Source organism: Stenella coeruleoalba, assembly GCF_951394435.1.
Source record: "Stenella coeruleoalba genome assembly, chromosome: 9".
Lineage (NCBI taxonomy): Eukaryota > Metazoa > Chordata > Mammalia > Artiodactyla > Delphinidae > Stenella > Stenella coeruleoalba.
In genome coordinates this window covers 10,677,795-10,698,355 of record NC_137155.1, presented here as the reverse complement: position 1 = coordinate 10,698,355, position 20,561 = coordinate 10,677,795, and the positions used below count along the sequence as shown (strand labels likewise).

At 39.1% G+C, this 20,561-nt stretch overlaps 1 protein-coding gene across 3 annotated transcripts in view; it reads right to left on the bottom strand.

Moving 5' to 3' along the window:
* Positions 1 to 290: 290 nt before the first annotated feature.
* LOC307191386 (UPF0415 protein C7orf25 homolog) overlaps positions 291 to 20,561 on the bottom strand; it is a 248,275-nt gene continuing 228,004 nt past the window's right edge. For all 3 annotated transcript variants that reach the window (XR_013829740.1, XR_013829741.1, XR_013829742.1), the window contains one exon: positions 291 to 1,276. The gene's annotated coding sequence lies outside the window, so the exon portion shown is untranslated. The remainder of the gene's footprint in view (positions 1,277 to 20,561) is intronic.

Sequence of the window (20,561 nt, the reverse complement as noted above, 5' to 3'; positions counted from 1 at the left end):
CTACTGTTTTCTGTTCGGCTTCTGTGCCTCATACAATGAATTGGCAATTGTCCCAAAGGGACAAAGTAACTTCAGATGTGGAGCTTACTTCAACGTTCTTCTCTTTTCCCAAGAAACGTAGCCCCTCAAGTTCTGACTACCTTGGTTGCTCTCCAGTGCCTTAAGACAGTTGTTTTCTTCCTTTCTTCCTTATTTTTTTTCCTTTCCTTTCCTTTTAGTTTTTGGTTTTGGTTTGATTGTTTTTAGTTGATCTTTTACAGTTTTCCTGGGCAGCGTGCAGTCTAACATTGCCCGTATGTCAACCTGAAGCCAAATTTCCCCATTTGATTATTTTTAAAGGTTTTTAGCAGATGCTATCCATGTCCCCATATATCCCTTGGACACTATCATTCAGTGTGGGACAAATAAATGCTAACTGCCGGTATCTGTATTACTGTGCCTGCAGACATGTTATGGAATCACAGAATTTTTCTCTGCTTACTCACATGGCAGGCTGGGGGTGTCCAGAAATTAACAACCTGTGTGAACAGCCTCAACCAAAGGCTATTGAGAGTAGTTATATAAACACTCCAGTGTCCTCTTCCCCGAGGAGAATAACACTGAGGCCTGTGTTTTGCACTGGTTCCTAGGTTTCTCCAGGAAACGAAACTCTAGTTGTCCAATGTGGAATCTGTTCTAAAACACACCCATAACTAGCTGACTTTCTTGCCCTGTTTTACTTACCCAGCCTCTTCTCGTGTTCCCCAAACTTACCTTGTAAACTTTTGAAATATTGTCTCAAAATGTGCTTTTATGGGAACCCAAATTAAAACAAGTTGGAAGTACCCTTCCAAAATTCACCATCTTATCTTTTGATTCCTTGAACGTAAGAATTTAACTTAATGTTTTACTTTTTAAAAGTTGACATACTACAATGCATATATCTTAAGAACACAGTTTGAGGAGTTTTGGCAAATGGATGCACTTGTGTAATCTACATTCCAATGAAGATACAGATCATCTATCATCTCAAAAATTTCCCTTATGGCCTTTTCTAAAATTCAATGATGATGATAGAAATTAGGATAGTACATACCCCACGTTGTATATATTCTTACGTCTTTCTTCTTTCTCTCAACATGACATCTGGGAGGTTCATGCAGTCTTTTAGGGAATAAAGGTGTTGTTTTCCTCTGCATTGCAAGTATTCCAGTGTATGAGTGAATATATGACAAATTCTTTGTTGACTGTATGAGTCTTTTTGAAAACCTATGTTGTCATCCTCCTGGATAAATACCTAGAAGTGAAATGGATAGAGCGTAGGGTAGATATATGTTTACAATTTTTTAAAAAAGCAATATATGTTTTCCAAAGTAATATATGAGGTTTCCAGGTGCTCTGCATCCTCACCATCATTTAGTGTTGTCATTCTTTTTAATATTAGCCATTCCAGAGGACATGGAATTGTATTTCACTGTGTTTTTAATTTGCATTTCCCCAATGGCTACTGAGCAATTTTCATGTCTATGATAGCAATTTGTATATCTTATGTTGACAAGTGCCTGTTTAAATTTTTGACCACTTATATATATTTATATATATATATATATATTCCTATATATAGTTACAATATGTGAATACTTTCTCCAGTCTGTAGCTTGCCTTTTTATATTTTAATGGTGTCTTTGAGGAGCAAAAGTTTTCGTTTTTATAAAGTTGAATTTATCATTTTTTTCTTTTATTATTAATGCTTTTTGTATTCTGTGTAAGAAATCCTGTAAAGATATTTGATATTTAAAACCAGTTGTTGCTACGGTAGAAACCTTAATTTTCCTGAAAAGGCTCTGACTTGGAATGTTCCTCCATTTATTGATGTCTTATGTTGCTTTAGGTAAGACCTTCTTCTTTTCTTAGTTCCAGCCTCATGGAATTCAATCTCGGACACTCACCACTTGGCTGGTGGCCTAATAGTGCTCCAAACGATTTATCTCATCTTTGTCATTAGCAGAAATTTCCCCCAGATTCTGGCAATGGACTGTTGGTAACTTGCAGTTTTCTCTGTTGTTCTGAGTGTTTATGTTTTTCTGGGTCTACAAGAGGTAATTTAGCAGGAAGTTGGGAAAGCAGCTATTTTATAAAAATATACATCTTCAATCAAAATTGTTTATATAAAAATGGATGACGATTGGATTAAAAAGAAATGACAGATTGTAACCTAAATTACAGAGTGTTTTAATTTAAAAATGCTAGGCTCTTCCAATGAGTATTTTCAGGCAATAAGTGACTTGCCTCGAGTCATAAATTAAATAGGCAATTATCTCTATTTGTTTAGGAAAAGATGGTCACCCCTGGAGAGAAAATAACTTGCTATTTTCTAGGTTGTGGTAGAAAGCAGACTGTACTTCCCTCTTTAAAATAATAGCCACGGGAAAAAAAAATAAAAATAAAAATAATAGCCACGGAGTTTAACTTTGGAGACATTGAGAATGACTTTTCCATCCTTTAAATGTCAAATGCCACTTTCAGGGTATCTTCTTAAGATCTTCCTCTAGGCGTAACTGCCTTAGGAACTAAGTAAAATTCTGTTGCCTTTAAGGTATAAGCAGAGGCTCAGGATTCTGTAAACAAAAGATGAATTAACCAGTTAGGGAAAAAGGAGAGCTTGCCAAGTAATAAAGCTAGGCCAACTCTCAAATAGCTCAGCCCTCACTGGTATTTGTCATTAGCCACGTGTAAGCCACTTCTCTTGTCATCCACGAAAGGATGGCTTTTCTAAAGCTCGCTGTAACAAGTAGCTGAAAAACGCAGGCATTTCTTAGTAAATAAATATTTCAGATTTATAGTGTGTCTCAACGGGACTTTTTCAACCTGTAAAAAATAATTTATGGCAAATTCTAATGGTGTTTCTTGTTATGGCAAGCACCACTTTAGAGAAAGAAACAAAGACAAAGAGAGGGCCCATAATATGTCCAAGGTTATACAGCCATGAAGTATCAAGTCTGGAAGCGGAACTGTGGTCACTGGATCCAAAACGGGTCCCTCACTAACCACCCTCCACCAGCTGTATCTAGAATTTCATCCTCTGGGACATTTTTTTTGCCCAACGTTGGTTAAAAAAACAAAAACACCCTAATGACTGGAACCGTAAATTGGAACAGTGCTAAATGAGGTGGCTTCCTCTAAGATTTAACGCGTGGATATAGGTCTCCCAAAGATTTGACATAGCGCCTAAAATTAACATATTACTCAGTATTCCGATTAAGGCACTGAAGGTCTCTTAAAATGCAAATATTATCTGACAGAGGATAATATGTAAAATAATGGCCAGCGTTAGTACTCTGATGAAATGATTTCTCAGATATTAGATGACAATTCATTTAGCAGGGCTCTGAGGAAATGATAATATATCAGGTAGTTTTATTAAGAGAGGAGTAATTGAGCAAGAGATGGCATACTGAGGTGATGCAGCTTTGGTAAATTTTTCCAGTCTTTCCTGTTGATTCCTTTATTTTGTTTGTTTATTTGCTTTTATCTAACCAAGGGGTCATGGGATAAGCCCAAAGCTAGCATATCATAGAGTAAAAAATCAGGAATGGAGGGCTCAGCAGGAATTGGAAAGGTCTTGTCATTACTGTATTTCCCGGAGCCCTACTGTTGTAAATTATAATTAAAAAAAAAATGTGACTGTCAGGCATTATTCTCCTGGAATGGTGAATGTGGGAGAGGCCTGTTCAGAAGTACCTGCTGAAGAACCCAGAGTAAAATGGAGCCATTTATGTTGAGAACAAAAGCCAACTGGCTAGCACAGGTGCATTAAAGAAGAATGAAACTCCACCAAAGGACACCAGCCAGCTCCCAAATGCCAAGTCTGTTCACACCATTTTTGGACTTCTTTGTTTCCCTGATTCAACTACCCTGATCTAAGTAAGGAAGAAGACCACTTGGCGATCAATCAGCTGAAAAAGTCAAATAACTTACATATTTACCCCATAAAAACCCTTTAGTCTGTGAGGAACTTGGAACTCATTGCTCCCATAGCTTTGAGCTTCCCAGCTTACAGGTTGAAACCCTTGCAACCAACTCATCTTTCTGCTTTGTTTTACTCAGTCTGCAGAGTTTGGTTTTTGACAATGGCCTATACCCCAAAGTTACTCCGTGCACATGTGTTGTCTAACATACATGGCTACTGCCAGTCTATTGGACAAGCTGTGGTGGTATGGCCTATTCCCATTGGTTTGTGGTACACTAACCAGAGGAGCTGTTCCAGACCAGGCATCTAGGGGGCCATTTCAGGGATCATAGTGAAAGTGTGAAAGCACTGGAAGATGAAATGGGCACGGGACTTGGGAAAGATAAAGGGACCAAATAGGAAGAAAGATGAACTTTGCAACTTTATGGTTGTTTGATATGGCTGGGCAAAGACCCTACTGTACACACCGCCAATTGACCACTAGGTCACGAGCTGTAGGCAAAAGTGGCTGATGTTCATGCAATGCTACTTTCATCTTTATTTGCTATACTAGAGGTTTTTTATTCAAAAATCATCATTTAAAATATCCTAAATAGAAAGCAACTTAATCTCAAGAAATAATCTACTTTCTCTTAAAATAATAAAAATTCTAGCTATTCAACCAAACATACATACTCAAAGCCTCATAGACTACTTTCTTCGAGGTTTCAACACTGAGATTCTGCATTAACTTGTAAGATATTTTTCAGGCATGAAATTGTATGATCTAAACGTATAAGTCATCGAAACCAAAATTTTACTGCTTGGTCAAAAAGAACCTCAAATATCATCTGATGAGTTCTCCCCAAATCTGATGCTTTAAATCGAAACTACACTTCCATAACGGTAGTGAAGGGAACTTGCCTCATCCCATTCCTTCCAGGGATAAACTTCATTTATTTATAGCTTCCATCCATTAGCCTTTGGTCTACGCCTTGGTTGCCTAAAGACAGCTCCATTCCTTTATTTGAAATATCTAAATATCAGTTATCAAATTTTTTGAGGCTCGAATAGACCAAAAGTTAAAATTCCTTCATCAGTTCCATGTATGAAAGGACATTGGTATAATTTTGAGTAATTTTTTTCTTCCTTCCAATGACCCTTCTGAAAAAAAATTATACTTTTCACATATTGGACATGATATTGGAGAGTTTTTTTCAACAGCCTTAAGACTTACTGTGCAGAATTTCAACTATAAAACTAAAATGCCTTTTAAAGGTATAGTCATCTCACTAGACGGCCACTAGTTATCTTTAAGAATGTGACCTCCTAAGCAAAAATAGTATTATTATCTATAGGCCAAAATTTCATAGATTTAAAGCAGAATAGCTTGTTTATTCATTCAATACATCCACCTTCCTTCTGCCGGACTTGTGCTTTGTCTTGGGGATCCCGTGGAAAAGAAGACATAACTATACCCTCAAGGAAATACTGGGAAAAAAGACAGGAAAACAAGCAATACAGTACAGTGTGTCAAAGGCCATAAAAGGAGATGTGCAGTTCTACAGGGGAAGACATCAGCCATCTTAGCAAGTTATGGCGGTGAGGGGACAGGTTATGGGGTTTAGCTGATGGAGTGGCCATGGAAGTGTTGAAATTGGCAGAGTTGCATGGTGTGGAGAAGATCTTCCAAGAAGAGGGGCTGTTGGGACAAAGTTTTGTAAAGGAGAGAAATGATACGACCAGAAAACTGCAGTTGCTTTTACACGTGACCTGAAATGGGGAGGAGCACGAGGAGAAGAGGGAGAGAGGAGGTGAGGGTGAGAAAAAGGAGGGAAAGGGCTTCCCTGGTGGCGCAGAGGTTGAGAGTCCGCCTGCCGATGCAGGGGACGCGGGTTCGTGCCCCGTTCCGGGAAGGTCCCACGTGCCGCGGAGCGGCTGGGCCCGTGAGCCATGGCCGCTGAGCCTGCGCATCCGGAGCCTGTGCTCCGCAACGGGAGAGGCCACAGCAGCGAGAGGCCCACGAACCCCCAAAAAACAAAATGCACTGGCTGCGTAGCTGAGAAGCATTACAGAGCAGCTTGGTGCAGGGCTGAGTAGGTGTTCAGGTGGGGGACTTGGTCTCCTGCTCTTTCTTGGTCAATTTCTCTCTCTCTCCTTCCACCTTTCAGCTCTGCTTTTCTCTGTTCCCCCAGCCCCTGAAAAGGCTCTTTCTATAAGGTGGCAAATCTGTGAGTTCAGAAGGAAAGAATGCCTCTTTTCTGGGAATGCCAGCACGATCCAGAGAGAGCGCTCATTGGCCAGCTTGAGTGATATATCCATCTGTAATCCAAACACTGTGGACAGGGGAATGCAGAATGATGGGGAGCTAGGTCGAGGTCATGTGTTCACCCCACAATGGAGGTGAAGGAGGGGGGGTTATTTCCACTCTAACACATGGAGCAGGTTCTTGATAAGAGAGTTTTTTGGGAGTTTTTTTTTTTGTTTGTTTTAACAGAAGACAGAAGATGTGATGCCAGACAGGCAAAAGAAATCAACAGATGTCCACTAACTTTTTTCACACAAACATAAAGTCTGTCTGTGTGCCTCCCAGTTGAGGCCTTTTACCTTTTTATTTTTTTAATTTAACTTTTATTTTATATTGGAATATAGTTGTTTCACAATGTTGTGTTAGTTTCAGGCATACAGCAGAGTGATTCAGTTATACAAATATATATATCCATTATTTTTCAGATTCTTTTCTCATATAGGTTATTACAAAATATTGAGTAGAGTTCCCTGTGCTATACACTAGGTCCTTGTTGATTATCTATTTTATATATAGTAGTGTGTATGTTAAACCTATGTCACAGTTATCATCTTTGGTTCCTTGATTAGTTATCCCATTGATCAGATATCTTCACTTGGAAGGAAATATTTCTCTGACTCCTATATTCTCTTTTTCCTTGTACAGATTACTAACTCCATAAGCCAATCAGAAAAAAAAAAAAAAAAAGATTCTTTAAAGGACTGATTCTCCAAGTGTGATCCTGGAGCATGTATATCAGCTGGAAACTTGTTAGAAAAACAGATACTCTGGCTCTATCCTAGACCCGCTAATGCAAATCTCTGGGCTTGGGACCCAGCAATCCGTATTTGCTCAAGCTGTGCAGGTGATTCTGAAGCCCATTTAAGCTCGAGGACCACCACTGTCCAGAGAGAATTAAAAACCACTTAACCATTGGCCACTTCAGAACCGCAGAGGGAAATTTTTCTTAACAGACCACCCTGGGGAGCTCTTTTCTGATCATTTTGATTCGGCTGGTCTGAGATGGTGCTTATTCATTTTTATTTTCCCAGAGTTCCACAAGTAATCCAAATGCATACTCAAGTTTGAGGGCCACTGTTGGAAAAGGATAAAATGTCTAAGGTAAGGTTAGCGGCTAGATTTCAAAGTTTAAGGTAAGATTGGTGGCTGAAATTATGTGTGGGGACAGTCACCATAATTCAAGAACCTGCACCCCTATGTTCATAGCAGCATTATTCACAATAGCCAGGACATGGAAGCAATGTAAATGTCCATCAACAGATGAATGGATGAAGAAGTTGTGGTACATATATACAACGGAATACTACTCAGCCATAAAAAAAGAATGAAATAAGGCCATTTGCAGCAACATGGATGGAACTAGAGATTATCATACTAAGTGGAGTAAGTCAGAACAAGAAAGACAAAATACCATATGATATCTATCACTTATGTGTGGAATCTAAAGTAAGGCACAAATGAACCTATCTGTGAAAAAGAAACAGACTTCACAGACATAGAGAACAGGCTTGTGGTTGCCAAGGGGGAAGGAGGGTGGGGGAGGGATGGACTGGCAGTTTGGGGTTAGTAGATGCAAACTACTACATATAGAATGGATAAACAACAAGGGCCTACTGTATAGCACAGGGAACTACATTCAATATTCTGTGATAAACCATAATGGAAAATAATATAAAAAAGAATGCATATATGTGTATAAGTGAGTCACTTTGCTGTACAGTAGAGATAAACACAACATTGTAAATCAACTATATTTCAATGAAAAATAAATCTAAAAAAAGAAAAAGAAAAAGAGAACAGCCCATGAATTTGAACAGATTGGAAACTGTGTGGCCCCAGGATTTGGAAGCAGCTTGTGCAGAAAGAAGTCAAGAAGCTCTTTCAGATAATGTCGCATGACTCAAGCCATACTTGGAAAGCAAGGAAGACAGAGGCGCCAGGATTCAGCGATCTGAGAGGTATTGGGAAGAGGACAGGGCAGAGAACAGGAGGAGAGCGTTTGAGCAAAGGCACTAGGTGATTGTGCAAAGTCAAGAGGCAGAGCTCTAAACGGCAAGATTCTACAGACAGGCTAAGGATAACATACGCATTTTCTAAGATCACAAGTCAGTTGTTTCGGCCCTCCTGACACATGGAGAACAACTCTTCAGCAGTGTCATCTTGGAATAATGGAAGGCGAAGACACACACACCCTTCAACAAGTGTCTCGGCAGCTTCAGTGACCTCAACATACATTAAACATGCCAGCAACAAGTGCTTGCTTTCCTGAGGGATAATGACACAGTGAAGGGTGACCAGCTGTCTTCCCTCTCCCAGAGGAAGTGGGCTTAAGTAGCAACACAGGGGATGCAGGGCAGTGTAAGGAGATCCTTTCTAAAGGGAAAGTCCTGAGATCAGACACAGCATGGATTACAGCGGGAGGCTAAGGAAGGTTCTTCCCCAGAGGGTGCTGCCTGCTAGAGTGGTGCCCCTTGCACTCAGAGCTGCTTTTCTCCCTTCCCTGAGATAGTCCTGGATGTCTCTGCAAAATCCATCCAAAGCAGCAGATGTATAAAGGTTTCTAATGCATGGATTGCCCAAACATCGAGGACTTGAGGGAATGAGGCAAACAGAGCCTGTTAGGTTTAAACAGTCCTCTGAAGGATCCTCTGGGAACTTCCTGACCATCCAAATTAGAGGATGAAATCCGTCTACTCTTAATGAAAAGGAATGTTCTCATTGGTGGATAACTTCTACTGGCTTTTAATCATTTCACTGCCTTTTAGAATTTCCACCAAGTGTTCATCGTGGATGGAAACTGAAGGGGAGAACTCAAGTCAGTCCTGCCATATGTTAGCTCTGCTAGAGAAAGCAACCTCCTAAAACTCAGAGGGACCGGAATCTACTTCATAAATTGCAATAAGGGGAATGCCATCCATTTGGATTCTCTCGGGAACAGTCTAGGACAGAAAGGACAGTGAGAGATTCACAGTTGGCTAGACATCATTCTTTGGCACATTGATACTCTGTTCATAACTAGTAAGATTGAGATAAAATATTTACATCATGGTGTCCCAGTAAGAACCAAATGGATTACTGAATCCTCAGCATGGAACACTGTATCTCTATGATGCTGCTGTTGCTAAACTATGGAACCCTGGCTCATCCCCCAAACAGGCAAGTCTTAATCCAGGATCCTGAAGGATCCTGAAGCAAGATCTGAAGAAAGGACAATAAAATAAGAGAGGAGAAGAAAGAAGCAGCAAGACGCATACGTGTAGGAGCTGAGTCAACAGCACACAGACTGCCGGGGTGCTGGGTCTCTAAAGGTACTACCTACTATTGCTATCATCACCACCTTCAGCACCGACCATTACCTACCATGTACGGAGGACTTGCTGTGTGCCAAGGACTGAAGTGTAGTCCATCACCTCTGATCAACTAACTAGTGAGTGGCAGATACTAGATCCGAACCAAAATATGCCTAGAAGCCCATGCTTTTCCACCCTGAAAGATGATGAACACAGATCGTCCCAAGTGAGACGTGGCCATATATTTACCAACAAGTTTTTAAACTGATTTTTGCTCTCCTCTGTATTCCTTGTGTACTTTTTCAATAAACTCTCACTAAATGAGGTTCCTTAAGCTTGTCCTCATTCCTGGAAACCTGATGGAGCCTGAACACACAACTTGAGATCCTTCATGCCTCTGCTCCAGACCTTCTCCATCTAGCGGAGCAATCCCTCAGTCACTAGCTGGGTCCTAGACATCTCTGCACCCGCATGATCAGTCATTCTTATAAATCTCCAAGTATTGCTTTAACTGCACCCCACAAATTTTTATATGTATATTTTATTCCATTCAAACTATTTTCCTAAATCCCCTTGAGACTCTTCTTTGACCTATTGACCATCTAGATGTGTGTTGTGTAATTTTCAAGAGTTTGGAGATTTTACTATTATCTTTTTGTTATTGATTTCTAGTTTAATTTCACTGGGGTCAGAAAACATTCTTCCTATGATTTTATATTTTTTGATTGTTAAGTTTGTTTTATGACCCAGAATATGGTCTATTTTGGTGAATGCCCATGTGCACTTGAATGTGAATTTTGCTGCCATCGAATAAAACATTCTATAAATATCAATTAGATCCATTTTCCTGAGGTGCTACTTTGTTCTACCTCACTGATTTTATTTTGACCTGTTTTGTGACTACTGAGAGAGAAGTGACGTGGTCTCCAACTATAATTTCTCCTTTTATTTCTATCACTTTTCCCACTTTTTTGAAGCTTTTTGTTAGGTATCTAAGTATTTAGGGGTTCACTTGGGTTTTTTTTTTTTTTTTTTGCAGCACGCGGGCCCCTCACCGCTGCGGCCTCCCCCGCCGCGGAGCACAGGCCCCGGACACGCAGGCCCGGCGGCCATGGCTCACGGGCCCAGCCACTCCGCGGCACGTGGGATCCTCCCGGACCGGGGCACGAACCCGCGTCCCCTGCATCGGCAGGCGGACCCCCAACCACTGCGCCACCAGGGAAGCCCCACTTGGGGTTTATCATTATGCAATGTCTCTCTCCATCCCTGGTAATTTTCCTTGCTCTAAATCTACTTTATGTGATATTTATATACCACATAAATTTTCTTCCTGTTACTGATCGCGTGCAGTATCTTTTCCATCCTTTTACCTTTATCCTACCCATACCATTATTCTAAAGTGGGCTCCTTTTAGATAGTGCATGGTCGGATCTTCTTTTCATCCATAACAATAATCTCCATCTTTTAACTTATATTTCATGTAATCATTTTATATTTGGATTTAGACCTGTCATTTTGATTTTTGTCTCCTGTTCGTTTCCTCTATTTTTCATTCCTTTTTCTCCTTTGATGCTTTCTTCTGAATTATTTGAATTTTGGGAGCATTTTATTTTCATTTTTCTGTGGAATTTTGACTATATTTCCTTGTATAGTCATTTTAGTGGTTGCTTCAGGGATTATAACAGACAAACTAAACTTTTCACAGTCTGCTTAGGACTGATATTCTCCTGTTTCAAGTGGAATGTTGAAAACTTCCCATCCCTTTGTTGTAGTTGTCATATATTACACCTACATGCTTGAAAACTGTTATTCTCCTGTTTCAAGTGGAATGTTGAAAACTTCCCATCCCTTTGTTGTAGTTGTCATATATTACACCTACATGCTTGAAAACTGTTATTATAGACAATGCTATGACATTTTCTCTCAACTGCATACATGTTTCATACAACATAAGAGGAAAAGATGGGCTTCCCTGGTGGCGCAGTGGTTGAGAGTCCGCCTGCCAATGCAGGGGACACGGGTTCGTGCCCCGGTCCGGGAAGATCCCACATGATGCGGAGCGGCTGGGCCCGTGAGCCATGGCCGCTGAGCCTGCGCGTCTGGAGCCTGTGCCCCGCAACGGGAGAGACCACAACAGTGAGAGGCCCGCGTACTGCAAAAAAAAAAAAAAAAAAAGAGGAAAAGAATCATCTCATATTTATTTATATATTTATGGTTTCTTTTACCCTTCCGTCATTGCTAAAGTTTCAAGTTTCTCTCTGATATAATTTCTCTTATACCTGAAGAACTTACTTTAATATTTCTTTTATATAGCAGGTCTACTAACAACAGATTCTCTTAGTTTTCTTCTATCTGAGAATATCTTTATTTCTTTTTATTCCTATAGAATTTTTTTTTGCTAGATATGCAATTCTCAATTTATAGTTCTGTTCTTTCAGCCCTTTTATAATGTTGTTGCACTGTCTTTTCTCTCCACGGTTTCTGATGAGAAATATGCAGTCATTCTAACCATTGTTTCCTTATGGGTAGTGCATGTTTTCTCTAGCTGCTTTCGATTTTTTTTTCTATTTATTTAATTTGCAGCTGTTAGGTTATAATGTGTCTGGGTGTGGATTTCTTTGAGTTTATTTGAAACTTGTTGTACTTGTTACATCTGTAAGTTTATATCTTTTGCTAAATTTAGGAAATTTTCAGCCATTTTCCCCTCAAACACGTTTTCTGTGCTACGTTTTCTTTTCTCCTTCTGGGATTCTGATGACAGAAATGTTAGGTCTTTTGCTTTTTCCAGAAGTCTCTGACTCTCTGTTCAATTTCTGTTAGCTCTCTGCTGTTCAGATGGTCTAATTTCTTTCTTTAGTTCACTGACTCTCTCTTCTATCATTCTTGTTCTGTTATTGACCTCATCTACTGAATTCTTTATGTCAGTTTTCATATTTTTTTCATCATCAAATTTCCATTTGGTTCTTTTTTATATTTTCTATATCTATGCTGAGACTTTGTATCTTACAATTTGTTTCAGGAGTGTTCAACCTTACTTCTTGGAACATAATCATGCTAGCTGCTTTTGATTGTCTTTTCCATGATAAGTTGAGATTAACCTGGTTTTTCATTTGCTGAGCAATTTTGGATTGCCTCCTGGATATTTTGAATAATGTATCATGAGATCGTGGGTCTTGTTTAAATCTCGAGGAGAGCCTTGATTTTTTGATTGTTTTAGCAGGCAGTTTACCTAGTTAGTTTTAGTCTGCAATTTCTGATCCACCTTCTTTCAGCTGTAGTTTCAATACCCATTTATTTTCCTACACCTTTGCAGTGCTACTTGGGCTGTTCTACATGGACAACCATAGCCAGTCTGAGACCTGGCTGGTTGCCTGTCCTTTAAAGCAGTGGTCCCCAACCCTTTTGGCACCAGGGACCGGTTTCATGGAAGACAGTTTTTCCACGGATGGGGCAGGGGTGGGGGCGGCAGGGATGGTTCAGGCCATAATGCGAGTGATGGGAGCAGCAGATGAAGCTTCACTTGCTTGCCCTCCACTCACCTCCTGCTGTGTGGCCCGGTTCCTAACAGGACCGGTACCGGTCTTCGGCCTGGGGATTGGGGACCCCTGCTTTAAAGAAGTTCTCAAAGCTTGCAGTATGGTATTTAAGGTTAGATACACGCATGAACAACTCTCAGGTAAACCTATGAGTTCATAAACAACAGTACTGCATTGACTTCTTCATCTCCTTCCCTTCTGCAATCTCTCTGAAACTTTCTTTTTTTTTTTTAATTTTTTTAAATAAATTTATTTATTTATGGCTGCATTGGGTCTTCGCTGCTGCGCACGGGCCCTCTCCAGCTGCGGCGAGCGGGGACTACTCCTCGTTGCGGTGCGTGGGCTTCTCATTGCGGTGGCCTATCTTGCTGCGGAGCACGGGCTCTAGGCACGCGGGCTCAGCAGTTGTGGCACGCGGGCTCAGTAGTTGTGGCGCACGGGCTCAGCTGCTCCGCGGCATGTGGGATCCTCCCGGACCAGGGCCCGAACCCATGTCCCCTGCATTGGCAGGCGGACTCTCAACCACTGCACCGCCAGGGAAGCCCCTCTCTGAAACTCTCTTGATTCCAGGTCTCCCTCCCACTTTCCCAGTACTTTAGCCAGTAAACTAGAGCTTTGTTTTCTCTCTTCAGTTTCACAATTCCCATGACTGCATCTATATTATGATCAAGAATCACAAGAACAGAGAAAAAAACAGCAATAGGGATTGCCCCACACTCTTATGACCACATCTCCTCTGGTCAGAGGGAATTCTCTTCCCTTAGGGTGGTTCCCGTAGAGCCACTGCTGCCATCATCCTTGCCTCTAACATGCCATCATGGTATTGTCTGAGAGCTGGGGTAGCAAAGAAAAGAAAGGAGGCATTTCCCCCATTCTTTATGACACTTAGGAGTCTGTGGCCTGCCCTTGGGTCTGTAGCAAAGGAATTCTATCGGAGCTTTTTTCATCTCCACCTGCTCTATGTCTACTTCCGGGTTTTGGCTATTTTTGAGTCCAGGCAGAATGATCCCAAAGGAAAAGAACAAGAAACTCACTGCCATTGTCATATTACATCAAGGTGTGCGTTGTTTTCTTAATATGCCTGCTATCATTTACTTTTCAGAGTCCTCAGAGAGTGCTTTATGCATTCTGTCCAGAGTTTATTGTTCTGTTCAGTGGGAGACTGTCACAGAATAAAGTGTGTTTACTCCATCTAGCCTGGAGTCAGAACCTTCTGCACAGGGTAATTTCTTACAGTTAAACTTCGTCTGTTGCATAAGGAAACATCTCAAATTGTTGGATCTGACCAGTCAGATATGTCTTAAATTTTTGGGGATCCTACTACTATTATCATTAGTAAAATGATGTTGTTTTGGGCTTCCCTGGTGGTGCAGTGGTTGAGAGTCCGCCTGCCGATGCAGGGGACGCGGGTTCATGCCCCGGTCTGGGAAGATCCCACATGCCGCGGAGCGGCTGGGCCCGTGAGCCATGGCCGCTGAGCCTGCGCGTCCGGAGCCTGTGCTCCGCAACGGGAGAGGCCACAACAGTGAGAGGCCCGCGTACTGCAAAAAAAAAAAAAAAAGAAAACATTTTGTTTTGCCACCAATGTAAAGCTATTATGCTTTATGTTACACTTGGTGTGGTTAAATTCAATCTAAAGTCTTTGACAAATTTCACTAACTGAGATTACAACTTTCTTTTTTTTTTTCACCCATCTTTAAGACCTACCATACTGACATTTTCAACATCAAGACTTCTGAATTCACAGCTACCTCAGGACATAAAAACCTTATAGAAAATGTAAATTACGAGATGACCATAATTGTATCATCATATTCAAAGAGAGTTATTATCCTTAAATAAAGTGACAATTCACCTATTTAAATAAGACCAGATTGAATGAAAAGTAGAGAAAGGGAAGAAGGATCAATTTTCTACAGAAGCCAACAGTAAGACATGGTCGATGTGAGATCCCATATGGGACGCATGATCTGTACTACAAAGGACTGGTAGCGACTGATCAGAAGAACCAATAGTAACTTGCAGGTAGTCTTTTGATACCATAAAATAGAAGAGTAGATGATCAGATTAATATTCACATTATTATTATATTATGTAAAATAATTATTATGTAAATTATTATGTAAAATAATAATTAATCCACAAGCTTCAGAATCCCTTCTGCTCTACGTGATGAATGTCCCCTTTTACATCCAAGATTTTGAGCTCTATTCCCAGATTCCTGCCCACCAAGTATAAGGGTAATTTTTGCATTTACTTAGCCCCAAAATAAAATTTTTACTATATTCATAAGAAAGGTCTCTGATTTGTTTTTTATGCCAAGAATATTTAACTGCTTGGATTTTCTTGATATTTTTTACATTATGGTAAGCAGATGATCAATACTCCATGGTCACAGTTTGCTCCAGAAATCACTGCATATGTACACAAAACTATGCAGAAGTTTAGAAGCTTCTTTCTCATGGTAACACTGTTTGCAAAAAAAACCCCATACAAACACAGAAGTGACAACATAAGATATGCATAAGAGAGCAAGTGTCATGGGCAAAATAACAATCCCCCAAGGATGTCCATGTCCTAATCTTTTGAACTTGTGAATATCTTCCTTTATATGACAAAAGAGACTTTGCAGTGTGTTTAAGTTAAAGATACCTTGAGACAGAAAGATTATCTTGGAATATCCAGTCAGGCCCAATGTAATCACAAGCTTCCTCATAAGAGAAAGAGCTGAGAAGGCTGATGATGCAATCTGAGGTGAAAGTGCTGTAGCCAAGAGCTAAGGAATGAGGGCAGCCTATAGAAGATGAAAAAAGCAAGGAATGGATTCTCCCCTAAAGCCTCCAATGGGAATGCTGTCCTTGATTTTAGCCCCATAATAACCATTGAGGACCTCTGCCCTCAGGAACTATAAGATAATTAATTTGTGTGTTTTAAGCCACTAAGTTTATGGTGATTTGTTACATCATTAATTGGAAACTAATATACTAAGGTTCTGGAGTAGGATCTACATGAGGGAATCACGGTGGATTATGAAGTTGACTACATGCATCACAGTTAATTTGCCAGAACCAATGGTTCTTTAGGAATCTCTGTGGAAGAAAAAAGAGAGAGATGATAGAGATAGAGATAGAAACAGAGAGAGAGAGGGAAGGGGATAGAGAGGAGGAGGGAAAGGGAGAGAGAAAAGAAAAAGGAAGGAAGGGAAGGAAGATCATTTTGTGAAAGCCCTAAGGTCAGCTGAAACTTCAGACTTGCATTTGATTTTATCTGTTTATCTAATTTGAATATAATTTTCTCTTCCACACTTCCCTCTATTTTGCTTGGCTTCTCCTTCGAAAGTCAGAGATGAAATGTTTTCATTCAAATAGTATTTTAAAATTCACATAGAATATTTCATGCTTTCCTAAAAGATCAAAGATAAAGATTACCTGTAAACTTGCTTCAGCTTATGAAACAGATCCAATTTGCCTCAAGGTGACACCTAATTAAAATTATATTTTTTTAAATTTGAGTTGAATATTCTTGCTTTTCCTTCTTTAATGAGATTTTAAAGAAAGACTTCCATATATATTAAAAAAAAGTTAGCATAAAATATGTATAAAAATAAAAATTAATTTAAACATGTATAATAAAAATTAACATAAAAAATAAAGACTTCCAGAGAAGAATACCAAAACCAGCATAGGCACATAGCATCTCCAGCTCTCAGATTTTTTATTTAAATGATGAATGGAAGTGAAAACAGAGATCAGCCTCCACCAGCATTGGGACTGCCATCCACATACTAGAAACATCAGGGAATATAGTTAGCAGGAAGTAGTATAAATCAGACTCCAGAAACAGCAGCTATCTGAGAAGTAATCAGAGAAGATGCTAATAAAACTCCTCTAAGGTCTCCTAACTCAGCAACAATATGAGAGCTAGAGGTGAGAAAAGACCATGGGGCATATGGTGCCCTGTGCCACCTGCAAGCCACCGAAGCACTGGAGGCCACAGTGGTTGGGGTGATTGGCGTGAAGGGAGAACATGATTGACCGTCTCCTGCCTTTGCTTATTCCTAGAGTTTGGGCCATGCTAAATGGAAAACTGGTTACCAGAAGAGCTTGTGCCCACCTTGTGTTTTTTCAAACTCAGTGAAGGACTATTAGAATCAAAGTACTCTGTGATTGTCAAGTCATGGCTTACCCACTTTGCTAGGGTTGGGGGATGTCTGTAAACTAATACATAAGTACAGTAAATGTCATCTTTTTTCTTCATTCTGGATTCAAAAATTTCATGAAGATGCTTATCCCATTCTTGGGATAACTATAACTCATGTTTAACCATAGCCCACTGTGTAAAGATGAGCACAATGAGAAAAGCATCAACTGTCTTCAAAAATAGTGCATATCAATGAAAAAAAAGGTTTTCTAGGAAAACAGAGTAACTTGCTATGAGGAATAGGAGGAAGATATAGAGAATTTCTCATGTTCAATTCTAAATGATTGAAGAGGACATTTTATCTTTGAAACAAATTTGAGCAGCCATGAATAGGGCTCAAGGGAGTCGGCAAAAAGAATGAAAATATATACGGTCTAGTTGAGGGATTCTAAACAAAACAAGTAGAGTGTGACAGATTAGCTTTTGTAAAAATCACATTGGAAAAATAGTAGACGTGTATGAGAAATCTTAAAGTTACATGGAAAAGATAAAAAGAGGAAAAGAATAAATAAAAGGTAACTGCCTCTACTACCATTGGCTGATATAGATGAACAGTGTCTTAACTGTTAGCTGAGCAGCCTCTGTCCTGCTGAATGATTTAATAACTCATTCTGCAATCAAAGCGGGGATGACTGTATTCCAATTACAGACAACATTCTTGACAACCTCTCTAGCAGAACCCTGGCAGTGATGAAGGTCTGAACGTTATGGATTATTGTTCTTGGCCCTGCACTTGATCAAGGGTGAGAAGGAGTTTAACCATAGATCACACACCCAATTTGAGGACAATAAATTTATCAGGAAAAGCAAATTGGGTTGTGAGTCGACTTTTTAATTCATGGCTGAATTGAAACCATAAGTTGGCTACAAATACTAGAGTTTGGCAAAAATCAATGAAAGCATTCTGTGAGAATCAATCACCTATATAGGACTTTCAATAAGAAGTATTGCAAGTTTTTAAAGATCGGTGCTATAAGCCTTTTATCAGTACAATGTATAAGCCTCTGTGTATGTGTATATATATGTATGTACATACGTACGTTCCAGAGCCAGTTAGTAAACATTTACCAGCACATCACTTTTTGTAGATAATTATATCCTAAAAGTTGATAAGAATTCATTGAAAAAAACTAACTGTATAAATAAATGCAAAAATACTTACAGAAATATTTTATTTGATAAAATTGATAGTATTTGATTTGTTAATTGAAAACAACTTATTAAGTAAAGAATAATTTAAAATTATATATTTATTTAAATAGTATAGATTTTAAAATATAATTATATACATTTCAACTTAAATATTTAAGACAATTTGCCATTTTAGGGGGGTGCATAAAGTTAAGGCTATCTCTTTTTTTTTTTTTTTTTTGGCGGTTCGCGGGCCTCTCACTGCTGTGGCCTCTCCCGTTGCGGAGCACAGGCTCCGGACGCGCAGGCTCAGCGGCCATGGCTCACGGGCCTAGCCGCTCCGCGGCATGTGGGATCCTCCCGAACCGGGGCACGAACCCGTGTCCCCTGCATCGGCAGGCGGACTCTCAACCACTGCGCCACCAGGGAAGCCCAAGGCTATCTCTTTTAGAGTGTGTGCAATCATTAAAATTCCCTTTTCTCTTTCTTACATAAATCACATCAATTAATGCCAAGACCTCAAGGACATCTGTGACCCAATGTACATAACTTGCCCAAGGTCACACAAGCAGGTAAATGACAGAGCTGAGGTTTGACCCCAGACAGTTTGGACACACAACCTGTATTCTTAAGCAGTGCACTGCCTTGATTCTCCTGTGCAAGTGCTGGATAGCAGCTGACAGACCACGAGTGTTCATCATGCAGAAGGCATTAGCCAGTATGTCTGACAGAGGCACAGGAGGAAGAGGTCTTGGGGATATCTATTACAAGAGTCACTATAGCTTTACTGTATAGCAGCAATAACTAGTTTAAAGGTATTATAAAAATCTCAATTCAAAACCACAATATGATACCACTTCACATACACTAGGATGGCTAACATCAAAAAATGGAGAAATTGGTACCCTCATACAATGCTGGTAGGAATGCAAAATGGTGCAGCCGTCATGGAAAATAGTCTGGTAATTACTCAAATGGTTAAATATAGAATTACCATACGATCCAATAATTCCACTTCTAGGTATCTGCCCAAGAGAAATGAAGACATATGTCCACACAAAAACTTGCAGAAGAATATTCAGAGACACATTATACATAACAGCTAGAAAGTGAAAACAACCCATATGTCCAACAACTGTTTTAAAAAATCTCAAGAAAAATATTAAAATATATGTTAATAAATATAACATGAAACACACTTGTTCTATGTGAAGAAAATGCTATAACTTTGATGAGGGACATAAAAGAAAATTTGAAAAAAAAGGGACTTATGCATTTGTGTAAACAGAATTTTGTGCTTTGTGAGTGTATAACGTGTTGGAGAATTTGATATTATAAGCAGATTAAATCTTCCCAAGTTATTTTAAAATTTTAAGTAAATTATTTCACTAATTTCTGTAAAAAGCTCATCTTCCCGTTTCTGTACTTGTTAATAGGATTATAATGTTTACTTGAAAATTTTAACTTTGAGAAATGTCTTGTAATTAAAAAAAAAGAATAAAGAGATTTATTCTACCACATATACAGTATTATCAAGTTTCAGTACCTGTATAAGTATGAAGAAGCAGATATTTTGATTAAACAGAATAGCTCAGGAACATAATTCAATGGTATGTGATTAAATTTGTATACAAAATAATTGGAGAGAGAAACAATTGTTGAATAAATTATGACAACTATTAAAAGGTAATATTCAATTATTGTCTCACACTGTACTTTAAAGTAATTATGTTACAGATAGGTTAAAAAATTTAACTTTTCTAAGATATAAAGCCATAAAAGAACTAAAATGAAGTAAATATAGGTGATGTTAGTTGAGTAAGAGCCACATAGAAATAAAAGCTATAAAAGAAAACAAATTAATGTGTTTATATATATAAAAAAGTAAATCTTCTGTACATAAAAAAGCATTATAAAATTTTAAGGTGAAATTGCAAAGAGGGAAAAATTTGTGCAACAGATAAATGCTTCCTATCTGTAATAGATAAAGTGCTCTTACACATCACTTAGAAAAGGACAACTAAAAATACTAATAACAAATAAAATTAAGTTATTCAATTAAAAAGTCCACTTATGAAAGCATGTCATAAACAAGTAATAAATGAAGTTTTTTTCCATAGGTTGAAAAATTTTAAAGGAATGATAATCACTGTTATCATGTTCAAAGT